Source organism: Saimiri boliviensis, chromosome 12 (assembly GCF_048565385.1).
Source record: "Saimiri boliviensis isolate mSaiBol1 chromosome 12, mSaiBol1.pri, whole genome shotgun sequence".
Classification (NCBI taxonomy): domain Eukaryota; kingdom Metazoa; phylum Chordata; class Mammalia; order Primates; family Cebidae; genus Saimiri; species Saimiri boliviensis.
In genome coordinates this window covers 48,446,307-48,467,087 of record NC_133460.1, presented here as the reverse complement: position 1 = coordinate 48,467,087, position 20,781 = coordinate 48,446,307, and the positions used below count along the sequence as shown (strand labels likewise).

The 20,781-nt window shown below is 40.7% G+C and overlaps 1 protein-coding gene across 2 annotated transcripts in view; it reads right to left on the bottom strand.

The window, feature by feature from the left end:
• Nucleotides 1-20,781, bottom strand: part of VPS26A (VPS26 retromer complex component A) — a 73,517-nt gene that overhangs the window by 17,597 nt on the left and 35,139 nt on the right. The window lies entirely within an intron of this gene.

Sequence of the window (20,781 nt, the reverse complement as noted above, 5' to 3'; positions counted from 1 at the left end):
TAACCAACATATTATTGTAATTCCTAACCTTAAAAGCAATGCCTCTTGTCCCGAGTCTGCTACCCACCATAAAAACAGAATGCCTAAAGATTTAAATTCAATTATGATTTATCTTACATATTTCCCTGCCCCCAGAAAGGAGGGACTCTGTTGCTCAGGCTGGAGCACAGTGGCACAATCATAGCTTACTGCAGCCTCGACCTCTTGGGTTCAAATGATCCTCCTTCCTCAGCCTCCCAAAGAACTAGAATTACAGGCATGAGCTACTGCACCTGGCCACCATCTTACATACTTTCGAAATAAAATATGTAATCTCAAAATCCCTAAATTAATATATCTGCCAAGTGGAAATCTTAATATGTATATTAAGAGACAGAGTCTTACTCTGTCACCCAGGCTGGAGTACAGTGACATGATTATTGCTCACTACAGCTTTGAATCCCTAGGGTTAAGTAATCTTCCTGTCTCAGCCTCCAAGTAGCTGGGACTATAGGGATGCAGAACTATGCTAGGCTAATTTAAAAAAATTTTTTTGTAGAAATGCAGTCTCACTATATTACCCAAGCTGGTCTCAAACTCCTGGCCACAAGCAATTCTGCCACTTTGGACTCCCAAAGTGCTGAGCTTACAGGCATAAGCCACTGTGCTGGCCACAAATTTATCTTTAAGATCTACAAATAATTATTTCGTTTTGTTTGTTTGTTTTAGAAGGAGTTTCACTCTTGTTGCCCAGGCTAGAGTGCAGTGGCACCATCTTGGCTCACTGCAACCTCAATCTCCCAAGTTCAAGCAATTCTCCTGCCTCAGCCTCACAAGTAGCTGGAATTACAGGCATGTGCCACCACAACCAGCTAATTTTGTATTTTTAGTAGAGATGAACTTTCACCATGTTGCTCAGGCTGGTCTCAAACTCCTGACCTCAGGTGATCCACCTTGCCCTCCCAAAGTCCTGGGATTACAGGCATGAGCTACTGTGCCTGGCCAGATCTACAAAGAATTCTATCATTTGGCTATATCACCATTTACCAGCTGAATTCCCTATATGGTCATATAGGTTGTTTTTCAGTTGTTCTTTCTTGGTAACACTGTTCTTCCCTAAATATTACCTGAGACAGTCAAGGCTACAACTTCACACTGCATGGCATAGGAGCCAGGGCTCTGTTTAAGTACCATTTGTTCCCTGTGAGATGACCAGGGTTTAGACTCAAAGCCAGCCTGCACTATGATGGGTGCTTCTCTGCATGTGTTTACAGTCCTACCGGGTTCCCATTCTCTAAGGTTCTGACTGTATTTTATATATTCATTTATTCACTTGCTCACTGAATGTACCCATCCCTGTGCTAGCTACTATCGAAGGGTGTAGTCTTTGAGGATATAATCTTACCCTCATAGAGCAGAGAAATCAGAAAAAGGAAAGAAAAAGCAGAGAATCAGGTAAAGTCTCAATATGTTGCCCAGGCTGGTCTCGAACACTGGCTCTCAAGCAATCCTTCTTCCTCAAAACACCACACCCAGTCAAATATATAACTTTTTAATTTGAGAAAGATATCTGTAAACTATGTATGTTAGAAAGAAAATTCCAAGCCTGGTGTGGTAGCTCATGCCTACAATTTCAGCACTTTGGGAGGCCAAGGCAGAAAGGCTGCTTAAGCTCAGGAGTTGGGGACGAGCTTGGACAATATTTCAAGACTCTGTCTTTACTAAAAATTAAAAAACGTTAGCTGGGGCATGTGTGCCTGTAGTCCCAGCTACTATGGAGGCTGTGGCAGGAGGAGCCCTTGAGCCTAGAAGGTTGAAGGTGCAATGAGCTAAGATTGTACCACTGCACTCCAGCCTGGACAACAAGGTGAGCCCTTGTCTTAAACAAAAAAGAAAAAAAGAAGAAAAAAAAAGTCTGGGCATAGTGGCTCACGCCTGTAATCTCAGCACTTTGGGAGGCCAAGGCAGGTGGCTCACTTGAGGTCAGGAGTTTGAGACCAGCCTGGCCAGCATGGTGAAACCCAGTCTACAAAAAATATGAAAATCAACTGGGCATGGTGACACATGCCTTTAATCCCAGCTACTCAGGAGGCTGAGGCAGGAGAATTGCTTAATTCTGGGAAGCCTAGATTGCAGTGAGCCATTGCACTCCAGCCTGGGCAACAGAGCAAGACTCTATCTCAAAAAGAAAAAAAAGAAGAAAGAAAAGAAAAAAGAATCTCAATAATTTAAGAATGAGGCAGGATCCTTTTTCATACACAAAAAAAAAAAAAAAAGCATACTTCCAGTTTATTCATTACTGTAACAAATGTTGGTAATGTAACTTTTAAAAGCTTTTCTTCCAAATGATGTTTCTCAAAAGATAATAGAAATCGAGGACCAAGAAAAACAGAGATCCAATTACTTCTGTTGGTAAACTGCATAAATCAAAATATTCATCTCTGTATCTTCCCTATGTTATAACAAATACAAGCTAGTTACTTGCCTTTAAAATAACTCAGAAAAAAAGTAATTGTGATAAACCATATGATGGAATATTATTAAAACTTTAAAAACAATAATGGTAAAGAATTATTAATGATGTGGGAGGATGTTCATGGCATGTTACGTGAACAAAGCATGGTTAAATTGTATACAAGTATATGCTGATATATTTTTTTAAACTACAGAGAGAAAATACTCTTAGTTACTTCTGGAATGACTGATTACTGACTATGGGTAATTGTTTTCTTCTCTGGTTTTTAAGTTTTTTGTTTTTTGTAGACAGGGTCTCACTCTGTCACAGAGTCTACATGGTAGCAGGCTAAAGTGCAGTGCACAATCACGGCTCACTGCAGCCTCAACCTCCCAGGCTCAAGTGATCCTTCCACCTCAGCCTCCCAAATAGTTGGGACTACAGGCACACACCAACACACATGGCTAATTTTTTAAATTCAGACAGGGTCTCACTATGTTGCCCAGGATTCCTTTTTTAAAAAGGGCAAAAATAATATTAAAGTCAGAAAAATATTTAAGAAAGAACAGTGGTACTTAATCAGGCTTAACATAACATTAAAAGTTTTAGATTTGAACTACAAATAATAAAACAAGCATAATCCCAGCTATTTCATAAGCCAAGTAGTAATTGGAACTAGTCTCTAATTTGTACCAATAAAGCATACAGAAAAAAATTGTATTTTTGCTGGGTGCAGTGGAGTGTGCCTGTAGTCCCAGCTACTCAGGAGGCTGAGGTGGGAGGATCGCTTGAGCCCAGGAGTTCTGGGCTGTAATGTGCTATGCTGATTGGGTGTCCACACTAAGTTCGGCATCAGTATGGTGACCTCCTGGGAGTGGGGGACCACCAGATTGCCTAAGGAGGGGTGAACCATCCCAGGTTGGAATGGAGCAGATCAAAACTCCTGTGCTGATCAGTACTGGGATCACGCCTGTGAATGGCCGCTACACTCCAGCCTGGGCAACATAGCGAGACTCTGTCTCTTAAAAAAAAAAAAGAAAGAAAAGAAAAAAAATTGTATTTTTGAAAATATCTAGATGGCAGCAGTTTTTAAGAATGTTTTTATTTGAGAATGGCTTTGTCTGATATTTTTTAACTTTGCAGTTCTTCAAAAACCATCATGAAACCACACTGTTAAAGTAGAAATGCAAAGTTGTTCAGTCATCCCATCAAACTGCAAACTGAAATTTTCCTTGATCTCCCACTGATGTTAATACACAGTTGCTTTTAAGCCTATTATAGACTCTTCTGCAATCTGAAGACTCCCAGAATTTGAAGGTATAATTAAGCATTTTGGTTTAAAAGCTATTCTGTGAGGAAGCACAGAAAAGTAAATGAGTCAAGAATCAACACCAATTCAGTTATACTTTTCTAATTTGTTATAATTCGAAAACTTGCAAGAACAGCACAAAGAAATCCCACATAACCTTTACCCAGATTAATCATATGGTCTTTTTTTTTTTGGTGGTGGTGGTGGTGGTGGTGGTTTTTTCTTTTTTCTTTTAACCCTTGATGCATTGGGTATAGTCAGATAATCATGTTTTAATATTCTGCCCCATATGCTTTATCATCTTCTCTCTACATATATGTGGGTATGCATATATATACTTTTTTCCACAACAAAAAGTTGGAGACATCATGCTTCATTACCCCTAAACATTTCATATGTATGTCCTAATAGACATTCTCTTACATAATCACAGTGTAATTATCAAAATCCCAGCTACTTGGGAGGCTGAAGTGGAAGGATCACTTGAAGGATCAACCTGGGAGGCAGAAGTTGCAGAGAGCCGAGATCATGCCACTGCACTCTAGCCTGGGTGACAGTGTGAGACTCAGTCTCAAATTAAAATAAATAAATAAAAATAAAATAAAATAAGGGCCAGGTATGGTGGCTCATGCCCATAATCCTAGCACTTTGGGAGACCGAGGTGGGTGGATCCCTTGAAGTCAGGAGTTAAGAGACCAGCCTGGCCAACATGGTGAAACCCCATCTCTACTAAAAATACAAAAATTAGCTGGGCATGGTGGCACGTGCCTGTCCCAGCTCCTCAGGAAGCTGAGGCTAGAGAATCACTTGAACTCAGGAGGCAGAGGTTGCAGTGAACTGAGATCATGCCACTGCACTCCAGTCTGGGCAACAGAGGGAGACTCCATCTCAAAAAAACAAAAACAAAACAGGCCAGACGTGGTGGCTCAAGCCTGTAACCCCAGCACTTTGAGAGGCTGAGATGGGCAGACCACAAGGTCAGGAGATCACGACCATCCTGGCCAACATGGTGAAACCTTGTCTCTACTAAAAATACAAAAAATCAGCTGGGCCTGGTAGTACATGCCTGTAATCCCAGCTACTCGGGAGGCTGAGGCAGGAGAACTGCTTGAACCCGGGAGGCAGAGGTTACAGTGAGCTGAGATCGCACCACTGCACTCCAGCCTGGCAACAGACTGAGACTCTGTCTCAAACAAATCAAACAAACAAAAACGGGAAAGTTACTATTCCTTGGTCTATATTCAAATTTATCAATTGTTCCAATAGGGCCAGGCACAGTGGCTCAGGCCTGTAATCCTAGCACGTTGGGAGGCTGAGGTGGGAGGATCACTTGAGCTCAGCAGTTCATGGGTACAGTGAGCCATTACGACACCACTGCACTCCAGCCTGGGCAACAGGAGGCTCTGTCTCAAAAAAAAATTTTTTTTTTAAATGTGTTCCAATAATGTACTATATAGTCTTTTCCTCTTCTGTCAAGCATTCCATATTACATATAGTTATGATGCTTCTTTAGTATCCTTTTTAATCTAGAACATTCCTCAGTCCTTTCTTGACCCTGACTTATTTAAAAATACAGGTCAGTTTACTTTATAGACTGTACCTTAATTTGGTTTGTCTGATGTTTCATCACAGTTATAGTCAGCTTACACACTTTTGGCAAGAAGATCACAAAAGTGTAGAGTTGTATCTATTTCAATGCATCATGTTATAAAAAGCACGTGATGCCAGTTTGTCCCAATACTGATAAAGTTCATTTTGGTCACTTGGTTAAGGTAATCTACCAAGTTTCTCTAAATTAAAGTTACTATTCTTCCCTTTGCTATTAATGACTAATTTGTGTGTAGATACTTGAGACTATGTATATGTTTAAACTGTACGTAAAAAAAAAAATCTACATACAAAACATACTCTCTGCTCCAACAAACCAGTCTCAAACGAGTATACAATATTCTAGAGCTGTCTCAAATTATGCTAACTTCATAATTTATTAGTTATATTATTCTACATTTTTAAAGACAAACATACATTATCAATGTACTACACACCATTTACACATTCATTTTAAGTCATACACCAAATTATCTATACATTATTGTTGCTGGATATTGTGACTATCCAAAATCAGTTTCCAACTGCTTCCAGTGGAAATCCAAGGTTAGTTTGCAACTGCTGTCATAATCCATAAGCATACTGATGAAAGATGCTATAAAAATATTCCTTGCTTAAAGTACTAAACTATAAACTACTATAATCTTGGACTAAGCATAACACCTGTGTTCACTTTTGCAAAAGAAAATAGATGCAGAGTTCACTGTGAGTGGCTTGTCAACAGTAGTACCACCTTAAGACATTTTACTTACCACAGACTCAATTTCTGAAAAACAAATAAAAATCTCCTTTTTTGTTTTTTTTTTGGAGACAGAGTCTCATTTTGTCACACAGGCTGGAGTACAGTGGCCCGATCTCAGCTCACTGCAACCTCTGCCTCCCTGGTTTTAGTGATTCTCCTGCCTCAGCCTCCTGAGTAACTGGGATTACAGGCTTGTGCCACCACACCCGGCTAATTTTTGTATTTTTAGTAGAAACGTGGTTTCACCAGGTTGGTCAGGCTGGTCTCAAACTCCTGACCTTGTGATCTGCCTGCCTTGGCATTCCAAAGTGCTGGGATTATAGGCATGAGCCACAACACCCGGCCATAAAAATGTCTTATAAATGAAAGTAGAGAACAGTAAAAACTGACTTCCAAAATATCACCTTGAAATAATTACCAACTATCTTAATTACTAAGTATCTCTTTACCTTAAATAGATAAAATAAGAGGTTGTTATTCTGTCTGTTGTGACAGTAGCTATTTCATATTTATAGAAAAATATTCTCAGCAATACCTTAACAGTTTTACAAGGATTGTTTTCACATAAAAGCACAATACAGTGGCTAGGCACACTGGCTCATGCCTGTAATCCCAGCACTTTGGGAGGCTGAGGCAGGTGAATTGCTTGAGTCCAGTAGTTCAAGACCAGCCTGGGCACAATGGTGAAGCCCTGTCTCTACAAACAAAAAAATATAAAAATTAGCTGGACATGGTAGCACATGCCTGTGGTCCCAGCTACTCAGAGGCTGAGGTGGGAGAATCACTTAAGCCCAGAGGGTAGAGGTTTCAGAGCTGATATTGCACCACTGCACTCCAGCCTGGGTGGCAGAGCGAAACCCTCTCTCAAAAAAGGGGGGGAAAAAAGCAAAAACCATTCCTTCTTAAAGCTGCTGTCTGGAAACTGTATAAACTGTTTTTTTTTTTCTTTGAGTTAGAGTCTCGCTCTGTCATCCAGGATTCAGTGCAGTGGCGTGATCTCGGCTCAATATAAACTCCACCTCCCAGGTTCAAGTGATTCTACTGCATCAGCCTCCCCAGTAGTGGGGACTACAGGTATCCACCACCACACCCAGCTAATTTTTGTATTTTTAGAAGAGATGGGGTCTCACCATGTTGGCCAGGCTGGTCTTGAACTCCCGACCTCAAATGATCTGTCCACCTTGGCATTCCAAACTGCTGGGATTACAGGCATGAGCCACAGTGCCCAGCCAAAACTATATAAATTAAAGGAGAAAAATCCTCTCCCCAATTCATAGTGAGTTTTACTTTTTGTACTTCATTATAAATTTGGATTGCAAGTCAAGATCAAAACTTAAAACTGTAAAAAAACAAGAATTTTAATATTAATATTTTGAGGGGTTTTGGGCCTTTCAAAAAATGTCCTGGTTAAGGAATTTTAACTTATGTACACCTTTCAAAAAAATCCCCAGATAAATCACTAGTCAAAATGTTCACAATTAAAAAAAAAAAACAAAACTATACCTCAATACTTAATTAAACATAGTCAAAAAGACTCTCAGAAAGTATAAAATTACTCAGAAAAAAATTACTCAGAAAATATAAAAATGTAAGCTATATTTTCAAAAAGGAAGAACCTATATCAGACATGTTAAGGCATAAAAAATGTAGGGCCCAGTCCAGTTGAGCTAGACTTAACCCATTTATGCTGGAGGTTGCAAATGTTTTTTATGTGAAAAATCAGACCTTGGTGATGACCTTGAGGCAGTAGAATAGAAATAATTCCCACAAGCTTAGCATTCCAATAATGGAACACTAGGCATAAATGGGTTAAGAATGATTTGTCACTTCACATGGACCAAAGCAGTAAATATTCTAAGTAAAAGAAAAAAGATCTGAGTAAATCATGTTTAAGAAGTTCCCAGCAGGGTGTGGTGACTCATGTCAGTAATCCCAACAATTTGGAAGGCCAAGGAAGGAGGATCACTTGAGCCCAGGAGTTTGAAACCAGCCTGGGCAACATGGTGAGACTTCATCTCTACAAAAAAAAAAAAAAAAAAAAAAAAGCGGTTTTTAAAAAATTAACTGAATGTGGTGGCATGTGCCTATGGTCCCAGCTACTCAGGAAGCTGAGGTGGGTTGACTACTTGAGCCCAAGAGATCAAGGCTGCGGCACACCATGATAATGCTACCACACTCTAGCCTGGGTGACAGGGTGAGATACTGTCTTAAAAAAAAAAAATTCCTATTTATTTTGTGATAATTTGAATATTTCCAGTTGTCTTAGGGAATGCTTCAAGAGATCGAGACCATCCTGGCCAACACAGTGAAACTCAATCTCTACTAAAATTACAAAAATTAGCTGGGTGTGGTGGTACACACCTGTAGTCCCAGGTACTCAGGATGCTGAGGCTGGAGAATCACTTGAACCCAGGAGGTGGAGGTTGCAGCGAGCCAAGACTGCGCCACTGAACTCCAGCCTGGTGAAAAAGCAAGACTCTGTCGTTAAAAAAAAAAAAAAAAAAAAAAAAAAAAAAAAAAAAGAATATATGCCACAGAGGTGCCAAGACAATTCAGTGGAGAAGGAATATTCTTTTCAGCAAATAGTGCTGAAACAACTGGATACTGACATGCAAAATACAGTTGGACTGCTGCCTCATACCATACATAAATATTAACTCATTTTAGATAAAATACCTACATGTAAAAGCTACAATTTAAAAACTCTTAGAAGAAAACATGGGTGCAAATCTTTGGATTAGGCAATGATTTCTTAAAAATAATGCCAAAAGCACAAGCAACAAAAGAAAAAAATAGATAAACTGGACTTCATCAAAATGTAAAACTTTTGTGCTGCAAAAAGACACCAAAAAAGTGAAAAGACAACTCAGAATGGGAGAAATATTTGCAAAACACATATCTGGACTTGTACCCAGAATATATAAATAACCCTTATAACTCAACCATAAAAAGACAACCCAATTAAAAAAGTCAAACTTTGAATAGTAGACTTTTATCCAAAAAACACAGACATATAAGCACATAAAGAGACGTTCAATATTATTACTCACTGGGGAACTGCAAATCAAAATGAGATACCACTTTCTTTTCTTTTTTTTTTTTGAGACGGAGTTTCGCTCTTGTTACCCAGGCTGGAGTGCAATGGCGCGATCTCGGCTCACTGAAACCTCCGCCTCCTGGGTTCAGGCAATTCTCCTGCCTCAGCCTCCTGAGTAGCTGGGATTACAGGCACGCGCCACCATGCCCAGCTAATGTTTTGTATTTTTAGTAGAGACAGGGTTTCACCATGTTGACCAGGATGGTCTCGATCTCTTGACCTCGTGATCCACCTGCCTCGGCCTCCCAAAGTGCTGGGATTACAGGCATGAGCCACCGCGCCCGGCCTGAGATACCACTTTCTACCAACTAAAATGGCTATAATAAAAAATAGAGACATTAATAAGTGTTGCCAAGAACATGGAAAAACAAAAACACTCATATATTGCTGGAGGCTATGTCAAAGGGCATAGCTGCTTTGGAAAAATTTGGTGGTTCCTCTAAAAATTAAACAGGAAGTTAACATATGACCCAACAATTATATTCCTAAGATCCAACAGAAGTCAAAACGTATGTTCACACAAAAACCTGTACAACCTGAATGTTTATAGCAGTATCATTCATAATGGTCACAAAGTAGCAACCCAAATGCCCTCAACTGATGAATGGATAAACAAAATGTGTATACCACATGGATATATTAGAATATTATCTGGCACCAAACCAAAAAAAAGAATGATACTCTCATACATGCCATAACATGGTTGAACCCTGACAACATGCTAAATGAAATAAGTTGGGCACAAAAGGACAGGTATTATATGACTACTTATACAAAATATGTAAAATAGGCAAATTCATAGAAATGGACAATGCATGAGAGGTTACTGGGGGTTTTAAGATGGGGAGTTACTGCTTAATGGGTATAAAGTTTCTGAGGTGACGAAAAAATTTTGGAACTACAGTAGCTATGGTTGCAAAACAGTGTGAATGGAATTAATTACACTGAATTATATACTTTAAAACTGTTAAAATGGCAAATTTTATGTAATACATATTTGACCACAATTTTTTAAAAAAAGAATCAAGGTTGGCCAGGCGCGGGGACTCACATGGAACGCAGGCCTGTAATCCTAGCACTTCGGGAGGCTGAGATAGGCAGATCACGAGGTCACAAGTTTTAGACTATGGTGAAACTCCATCTCTACTAAAAATACAAAAATTAGCCAGGTGCAGTGGCAGGAGCCTATAATCTCAGCTACTCAAGAGGCTGAGGCAGGAGAACTGCTTGAACCCAGAAGGCTGAGGTTGCGGTGAACCCAGATCACGCCACTGCACTCCAGCCTGGGTGACAGAGAGAGATTCCATCTCGAATGAATGAATGAATAAATAAATAAAAATTTTAAAAAATGAAGTATGGGTATGTACTACAACATGATGAACCTTGAAAACATTATGCTAGGTAAAAGTAGCCAGATAAAAAAGGCCACACAGTTTATATCATTTTTATGAAATGTCCAGAATCAACTAATTCAGAAAGAAAGAAAGGAGATTTGTAAATTAGTGGTTCTCAGGTAGTGACTGCTAACAGAATGAGATTTCTTTTTGGGGTGATGAAAATGTTCTGGAATTACATTTTGATAATGGTTGCTCAACTCTGCAAATATAGTAAAAACCACTAACTATACACTCTAATAGGTGAATATTATGGCATGTGAATTATAACTCAATAAGGCTTTTTTTTTTTTTAAAGAAAAATGCATACGCCACAAGTAGGCCAACAGACCAGAACAAAGTTCTGAACATGTTCACACCACTTCTGATTTATGACAAAGGTGGTATATTACAGTGCAGCGGGAGAAAGGATGGCTTTTTCAATATCCATACAGGAGAAAAATAAATTTGACTCCTATGTCACACCACTGACTGATTTATGACAAAGATGGTATAATACTGCAGTGGAAAAGGATGGCTTTTTCAGTATACATCCAGGGTTCATCAGTATCCATACAGAAGAGAAAAATAAACTTGACTCCCATGTCACCACCACAGACAAACTGAAACCAATTCCAAGCAAAACTAAGAGCTAAATATGAAGTATAAAAATAAAATTTAGGCCAGGCACAGTGGCTCATGCCTGTAATCCCTGCACTTTGGGAGGCTGAGGCAGGTGGATCACGGGAGGTCAGGAGTTCAAGACCAGCCTGGCCAATACGGTAAAACCCTGTCTCTACTAAAAATAGAAAAATTAGCCAGGCAGGGTGACAGGCACTTGTAATCCCAGCTACTCAGGAAGCTGAGGCAGGAGAACAGCTTGAACCCGGGAGGTGGAGGTTGCAGTGAGCCGAGTTTGAGCCACTACACTTCACCCTGGGCTACAAGAGTGAAACTCTGTCTCGAAAAAATAAACAAAATAAAATAAATTTATAGGAGGAAAAAAACAGGAGAATATCTTCATGCCCAACGGGTAAGCAAGGATATTTAAAACTAGATATGAAAAGCATAAACAAAAAGGAAACATTAAATATCTAGTGTATTAAAATTAAGAACTTTTGTTCATCATAAGATACCATTAAGAGAGTACAAAGTCAAGCCAGAAATTAGAAGATATTTACAATATTTATATAGACAAAGGACTCCATATCTAGATATATAAAAGACCTTTATCAACAACATATGAAAAATCCTACGCATCAATAGGAGAAAAAGAATCAACTAGATAAAAAATGACCACAACTTGGAACCAACCAAGACAGTAGGTAAATGGATAAACAAACTTTGGTACATATATACAGTGGAATATGATTTGGCACTAAAAATAAATGAGCAATCAAGTCACAAAGATATATGGAGAAACCTTAAAAGAATATTGCTAAATGAAATAAGCCAACCTAAAAAGGCTACATTCAGTATGATTACAACTACATGACATTCTAGAAAAGGCAAAACTATAAAGACAGTAAAAAGATCAATAATTGCCAAAGACTAGATGACGGTGGTAGTGCAGGTGCAGAGTGGCATGACTAGGTGAATGAAACACAAGGAATTTTTAGGGTAGTTAAACTATTCTATATGATATCACAATGATGGATACATGACATTATGCATTTATCAAAACCCATAGAATGTACAACAGAGTAAACCTTAATGTAAACTCTGGAATTTAGTTACTAATGTGGTAATAATGATTTAACAATTTTAACAAACGTATTACACTAATGCACGATTAATAATAGTGAATCCTATGTGGGGCTGGGGTAAGGAAGAAGGGAGTACATAGAACTCTTTGTACTTTCTGCTCAATTTTTCTGAAAATCTAGACTTGCTCTTAAAAGTATTCTTTTTGTGGCCGGACGCGGTGGCTCAAGCCTGTAATCCCAGCACTTTGGGAGGCTGAGGCGGGTGGATCACGAGGTCAAGAGATCGAGACCATCCTGGTCAACATGGTGAAACCCCGTCTCTACTAAAAATACAAAACATTAGCTGGGCATGGTGGCGCGTGCCTGTAATCGCAGCTACTCAGGAGGCTGAGGCAGGAGAACTGCCTGAATCCAGGAGGTGGAGGTTGCAGTGAGCCGAGATCATGCCATTGCACTCCAGCCTGGGTAACAAGAGTGAAACTCCGTCTCAAAAAAAAAAAAAAAAAAAAAGTATTCTTTTTGTTTTTTAATCACGTGGCTTTCTTCTCTTTTCTTCTTGTTCTTCCTCCCTTTAACTAGCTTTCTCACTCACTTTGCAGATCTTTTCTTAACTCATAGCTTCTGCTTAGTTTACTAAAAGCTTAAGTTACTTTGGCTTCGTATCTTCTATCTTAACTCATTCCTAGGTTTCTTTCTATTGCCACCTGGCTTTTGTTTCCCCAAATTCAAATTTCTGAGGAAACATTTGCCCCATATACTTCCTGTTTGGTGGAGCTTTTTGTACCTGACCATCCATCTTGCAGTTTCTGATTAGCTTTTCAATCTTTTTATTTCCTATCAGTCTTCTTTAAGTGGTGATTTAATCATCTTTTTGAGACTTGTATTCTGACACTTTTATTTTATAACCCACTGATTCTTTTGTGTGTGTGTGTGTGTGTGTTTTAAGACAGGGTCTCATTTTGTTTGTTTGAGATGGAGTCTCACTCTGCCGCCTAGGCTGGAGTGCAATGGCATGCTGTCTCAGCTCACTGCAACCTCCTCCTTCCAGGTTCAAGTGATTCTCCTGTCTCACCCTCCCAAGCAGCTGGGACTACAGGCGTACACCAACACATCCAGCTAATTTCTGTATTTTTAGTAGAGATGGGGTTTCGTCATGTTGTCCAGGCTGGTCTCTAACTCTTGACCTCAAGTGATCTGCCCGCCTTGGCCTCCCAAAGTGGTGGGATTACAACCGTGAGCCAACTCGCCCAGCCTGACAGGGTCTCATTTTGTTGCCCAGGCTGGTCTCCTGGGCTCAAGCAATCCTCCCATCTCAGTCTACCAAAGTGCTGGGATTACAGGCATGAGCCACCATGCCAGCCTTAACCCACTACTTCTTTTCTTTCTTTCTTCTTTTTTTTTTTTTTTTTTGAGATGGAGTCTTGCTCTGTCACCCAGGCTGGAGTGTGATGGCGTGATCTCGGCTCACTGCAACCTCCACCTCCCAGGTTCAAGTGATTCTCCTGCCCCAGCCTCCTGAGTAGCTGCGACTACAGGTGCATGCCACCACGACTGGCTAATTTTTGTACTTTTATTAGAGATGGGTTTTCATCATGTTGGCCAGACTGGTCTCGAACTCCTGACCTCGTGATCCGCCTGCTTTGATCTCCCAAAGTGCTGGGATTACAGGCATGAGCCACTGCACATGAGCATTAATTCTTAAAAGTGCTATGTGATGTATCCTTTCTTTTTTTTTTTTGAGACAGAGTTTCGCTCTTGTTGCCCAGGCTGGAGTGCAATGGCGCGATCTCGGCTCACTGCAACCTCCGCCTCCTGGGTTCAGGCAATTCTCCTGCCTCAGCCTCCTGAGTAGCTGGGATTACAGGCACGCGCCACCATGCCCAGCTAATGTTTTGTATTTTAGTAGAGACAGGGTTTCACCATGTTGACCAGGATGGTCTCGATCTCTTGACCTCGTGATCCACCTGCCTCGGCCTCCCAAAGTGCTGGGATTACAGGATTGAGCCACTGCGCCTGGCCCGATGTATCCTTTCATTGTGTGAATAAACCTTTTATTGAAATATAACATAAAAAAGAGTACATGAGGCCGGGCGCGGTGGCTCAAGCCTGTAATCCCAGCACTTTGGGAGGCCGAGGTGGGTGGATCACGAGGTCAAGAGATCGAGACCATCCTGGTCAACATGGTGAAACCCCGTCTCTACTAAAAATACAAAAAATTAGCTGGGCATGGTGGTGCGTGCCTGTAATCCCAGCTACTCAGGAGGCTGAGGCAGGAGAATTGCCTGAACCCAGGAGGCGGAGGTTGCGGTGAGCCGAGATCGCGCCATTGCACTCCAGCCTGGGTAACAAGAGCGAAACTCCGTCTCAAAAAAAAAAAAAAAAAAAAAAGAGTACATGAGTTCTAAGTATATAGTTCAGGCATCCCCAAACTTTTTACACAGGGGGCCAGTTCACTGTCCCTCAGACCACTGGAGGGCTGCCACATACTGTGCTCCTCTCACTGACCACCAATGAAAGAGGTGCCCCTTCCTGAAGTGCGGCGGGGGAGCTGGATAAATGGCCTCAGGGGGCCGCATGTGGCCCGCCCGTAGTTTGGGGACGCCTGATATAGTTCAATGAATTTTACAAAATGAAGTGACCCATGTGCCTACAACCCAGATCAATGAAACAGAACATCACCAGCACTACAGGAGACTTCCTTGTGATGCTTCCAAAGCATTAATCCTCCTTCCCCCAGTGGTAGGCTGTACCCTGGCTGCTATCATTACTGATTTGTGTCTTTTCAAACTTACTTCATATAAATGGAGTAACTCAGTATGTCATGCATCTCTAATTACCTGGCTCCTTTCACTCAGATTGTAAGATTCATCCAGGTTGTGTGAAATGCTAGTTTTGTTCCTTCTCACTGGTGAATAGATTTCATTGTATAAATATACCATAATCTATCTATTCCACTTCTGTGAAATGTTTATTTTCGGTTTTGGGCTACTATGAGCAGTGCTGCTATAAATTTCTTATATGTGTCTTTTGATGTTCATATGTTTGCATTTCTCTAGAATATGTATCTGCATTTCTCTAGAATATGTATTTAGGAGTGGAACTGCTGGGCCCTAAGGGTACATAAATGTTCGGCCTTAGTAGATAATGCAAACCAGTTTTCTATTTGGTTATGTTAAGAATTTGAGGCTGGACACAGTGACTTACCCCTGTCATTCTAGCACTTTGGGAGGCAGAGGCAGGAGAATCACTTGAGCCCAGAAGTTTGAGATCAGCCTGGGAAACAAGCAGAGACCCCGACTCTACAAAAATAATAAAATATTAGCCGAGCATGGTGGTGTGTGCCTATTGTCTGAGCTACTTGGAAGGCTGAGGTGGAAAGTTCACCTAAGCCTGAGGCCAAGGCTACAATGAGCCATGAGCATGCCACTACACTCCCGCCTGGATAACAGAGCAAGACCCCGTCCCCCAAAAAATAAATTTAATTTAAAAAATAAAAGAAACCAATCTGGGTGATAAAGACTCAAAACCCAGGTTTCTTGACCATAACTAAAGGAAACAGCATGTTTAACTTAGAGAAACTTAGGATAAACAAGAGACAGTGGCCTGGAAAATGTTTAAAGAGAACTCATGTAGAAAAGGATTAGATTTATTTTGCATATTTCTAAAAAGCAGAGTCGATAGTGTTAACAGAACAGCAGAATCCCCACACTCTCAAAAGTAGTCATACAGAACCTTATATGTCAAGAATATTACAAAAGGAATTTATTCTTGCTGTGGGCAAGATGTCAGACCTCCCAAGATCCAACATAATACCTAATATATGAAGGATTTTCATGCAGAGCATCCTACAATACAAAGCCAAGTTTGGAAACCAATGATCCAGTCCAACTTCCTAAACTTAGAGGTGAGATCCAGGAAATCAAATGATGCCAGAGTTACCTATCAAGACAGCAGTAAAGTTAAGGCTAGATCGTCCAATGCTAGCACAGTGATCTTTTTATTACACTAGGACATTTCAAAATCCCTAGATTGGTGTGGCAAAATTTGTTCTTAGTGACACATGCTCGGTCGTAGATAAACAATGCATTGTTTCTTCTCTTTCCTTTAAGCTCTTTTCAGCATCTTCATCGATCATCTATTTAATAATCTGCAGATATGGCAGGAATCAATATTAAGTTTACCTGAAACAAACTTTTTGCCCTATTTTATAAATAGGGGCTTTTCCTTTATTCTAGAACTTCTCCCATTTTCCACAATTACTAAAGGACTCCTAGCAGAGATTTGGTGACCAGTCCCACAAAATTCTTTCAGTACTATAGCACAGCATTTGTCTGGTATGGTCACCAGGATGTTTGTTTGAAAACTAGTTAGTTTATTTTTAATTTTTAATCTCCTTAACCATAACAAGGTTTTCATTCTCTTTTAATTTTTAATAATTCTATCTTTCCCAATTTAAATGTTTTTCCCCCAATGGGGGGAAAAGACTTTCTTTTGCATTTGTTATATTAAAATAAGTGTGCCAAATGAGTATATTACCTCCTTATTCATCTTATTCTAAATGTAAGATTTAAAACGTCTTCCTTAGCTTTAAAAGCCTCGAGCTTGTTCTGAAGACAGTCTTTTTGAGGTTATTATTACAAATCCATGCCACTTTTTTCATTTTCTTTAGTTATCCTAATTTTATTGAACACAAGATAATCTTTAAAATAATCCTTGGCCAGGAACAGTGGCTCACGCCTATAATCCTAGCACTTTGGGAGTTCAAGGTTGGGAAATCACTTGAGTCCAGGAGTTTGAGACCAGACTGGGCAATACAGCAAGACCCTATCTCTACAAAAAAATTTTTTTTAATTAGCCAGGCATGGTGGTTCATGCCTGTGGTCCCAGCTACTTTGGAGGCTGAGGTGAGAGGATTATTTGGGCCCCTGGAGGATGAGGCTGCATTAAGCCATAATCATGACACACTGCACTCAGCCTGGGCAACATAGTGAGACCCTATCTCAAAAAAAAAAAAAAAACAACAACAAAAACCAGACATGGTGGCTCCTGCCTGTAATCCTGGCACTTTGGGAGGCCAAGGTGAGCAGATCATGAGGTCAAGAGATTGAGACCATCCTGGCCACCATGGTAAAACCTGGTCTCTACTAAAAATACAAAAATTAGCTGGTCATGGTGACTTGCGCCTGTAGTCCTAGCTACTCGGGAGGCTGAGGCAGGAGAATTGCGTCAACCTGGGAGGTTGACACTGCTGTGAGCCAAGATGGTGCCACTGCACTCCAGCCTATGCAACAGAGTGAAACTCCATCTCAAAAAAAAAAGGCGGGGGTGGGCCGGGAGAGGTGGCTCGTGCCTATAGTTCCAGCTACTGGGGAGGATAAGGTGGGAGGATTGCTTGAGCCCAGGAGTTCTGGACTGTAGTGTGTTATGCCAATTGGGTGTCCGCACTAAGTTTGGCATCAATATGGTGACCTCTCAGGAGCGGGGAACCACCGGGAGGGGTGAACCTAAGGAGGGGTGAACCAGCCCAGGTTGGAAACGGAGCAGGTCAAAACTCCCGTGCTGATGAGTGGTGAGATCACGCCTGTGAATAGCCACTGCACTCCAGCCTGGGCAACATAACGAGACCCCGTCCCTGTGTCTAAAAAAATAAAAATAAAGGAATCATTGTATCATTGTGAAGAACTTAAGAGGGAATACCTGAAGAACTTAAGAGGGAATACTGCAATCATGAGTCAAGTACTCAATAAATATTGTTTGGTTTTTTTTTTTTTTTTTTTTGAGACGGAGTTTCGCTCTTGTTGCCCAGGCTGGAGTGCAATGGCGCGATCTCGGCTCACCGCAACCTCCACCTCACGGGCTCAGGCAATTCTCCTGCCTCAGCCTCCTGAGTAGCTGGGATTACAGGCACGCGCCACCATGCCCAGCTAATTTTTTGTATTTTTTTAGTAGAGACGGGGTTTCACCATGTTGACCAGGATGGTCTCGATCTCTCGACCTCGTGATCCACCCGCCTCGGCCTCCCAAAGTGCTGGGATTACAGGCTTGAGCCACCGCGCCCGGCTAATAAATATTGTTATTATAGCAAACCTCTTTTCATGTGAATGAATACTGGTCTATATCATCACATTAATAATGGCCATAAAATTTAATGGTTACTACCATAATTAGGTTTTTTAATGTCTGGACATTTAAATGGCTTTCAATTTTTGAATATATAAACAGTGTAATGGACAAGGTTGATTATCTCAGGATAAAAGCTGATCAGAAGAATTTGGGGATCAAAATAATATTAATCATTGTTGGCACTGCTCAAATATTTCCAGCTGTATACATTCTGAGTGCATGGTATGTTTGTATTCCCTACCCTCTTATGGTTGGGTATGTACAAGACTGGTTCTAAAGACAATAAATTTGATCTAAAATGGTCTTTGTTACTTCTAGGATGGGGCGTTTTAATGGCTTGTGAGAGATTCTGGAGAGATTTCTCTTTCTCAGCCATGATGAGCTAGATGTTCCAGAGAGTGACTGCTCCATCACAGAGCATGGCACAGAGCAAGGCCCTCAGCTGACTTACAAGATATACGTTGCCTGGACAAGAAAGAAGCCACTGCCACTGTTGTTTTAAGTCACTGAGTTTCGGGGTTGTCTATTATATAGTAATAATCCAGCCTGTTCCCACTACTATAATATCCACTGTTGAAGATTTTGATACATATCAAACTGCCAGAATGGTTACACATGGCCTTTTAAAATCTCAGATCGATTTCTGAGACGATGGCAACATACTCTTTGAATCTCCCCCCAGATTCCCCCCATAAAAAGAGATGGACCAACTAGACAACAAAACCAAAAAATCTAAGGACCTAAATTACCACAAAAAAAGATCCCCACAATCCCAAAATATAATGAGTAAGGACAAACTAGGTTAATATCCAAAGTAACTAGCATGGTATTAGTGCTGTGCAGGAGGAATTAAAGAAAAACAATGGGATGTCTGATGGACCTAAGGACCCCAAAATCATTCATATATATTCACTGGAAAGCACAGTGTCAATCTGAGAATAAGAGCTAAAACTGGAAGGGGTTAGCCAGGCATGGTGGCTCACACCTGTAATCCCAGCACTTTGGGAGGCCAAGATGGGTGGATCATGAGGTCAAGAGACCAGACCATCCTGGCCAACATGATGAAACCCTGTCTCTTCTAAAAATACAAAAAATAGCTGGACATGGTGGTATGCACCTGCAGTCCCAGCTACTCAGGAGGCTGAGGCAGGAGAATTGTTTAAATCCAGGAGACAGAGGTTGTGTAAGCCGAGGTTGTGCCACTGCACTCCAGCCTGGCAACACAGCAAAACTCCATCTCAAAAACAAAACAAAACAAAAAAACTGGAAGGAGTTCTGCACAATCCAATAATATGAGAATACTCAAAACTGACCAGCCAGGCCTCCTGTCTAGGGATAGCTGGTTAGAAAAACTAAAACCAGACCTTCAAAAGTTGAGGAAAAGCCAAGCACAGCAGCTCACACGTGTAATCCCAGCACTTTGGGAGGCTGAGACAGGTGGATTATCTGAGCTCAGGAGCTCGAAATCAGCGTGGGCAACATGGTGAAACCCCATCTCTACCCAAAAATACACACACACACACAAAATTAGTCGGGTGTGGTAGTGTGCCCCTGTGTTCCCAGCTACTCAGGAGGCTGAGGTGGGAAGATCACTTGAGCCTGGGAGGCGGAGGTTGCAGTGAGCTGAAATCGTGCACTGCACTCCAACATGGGTGATAGAGTGTGACCCCATCACAAAAAAAAAAGTTCAGGAGAAGGTCAGGTGCAGTGGCTCAAATCTATAATCCAAGCACTTTGGAAAGCCAGGATGGGAGGATCACTTGAGCTCAGGAGTTTGAGAACAGCCTGGGCAACCTAGCAAGATCCTGTCTCTATAAAATAATTTTTTTTTAATTAGCTAGGCATGGTGGCACATGCCTGTGGTCCCAGCTACTTGGAAGGCTGAGGTGGGAGGATCACTTGGGCCTGGAAGGTCAAGGCTGCAGTGAGTCATGGTCATGCCACTACATTCCAGCCTGTGCAACAGAGCAAGATCTTGACACACACACACACACACACACACACACAAACACACGAAATTTAGGAAAACAAATTTCAAATAAAAATTAGCAACATAAATATATCAAGGTCAAATCCCATACAAAGTTATTTTAAGAAAAAAAAAAGAAGGAACAGAATGGCATTTCTATAGACAAGACAGATCAAAACTGTAATTTATTTCAAAACAGGCCATAAGATATTAAGAAAATGATACAATATACATGAAAGAAAATCTTAGGCTAGGGTGAGAAAAATCAGAAAATAATTAGAAATAGAAGAAAAAATCATTTTAGAAATAAAGGCTAAGCAGAATGAATACAAGAGCAAAAAACCATACTCCAAAAATACTCAAAAATACTGATACTAAGAGCAGAAGAAAACCAAAGCAAAGGAATATAACAAATACTAA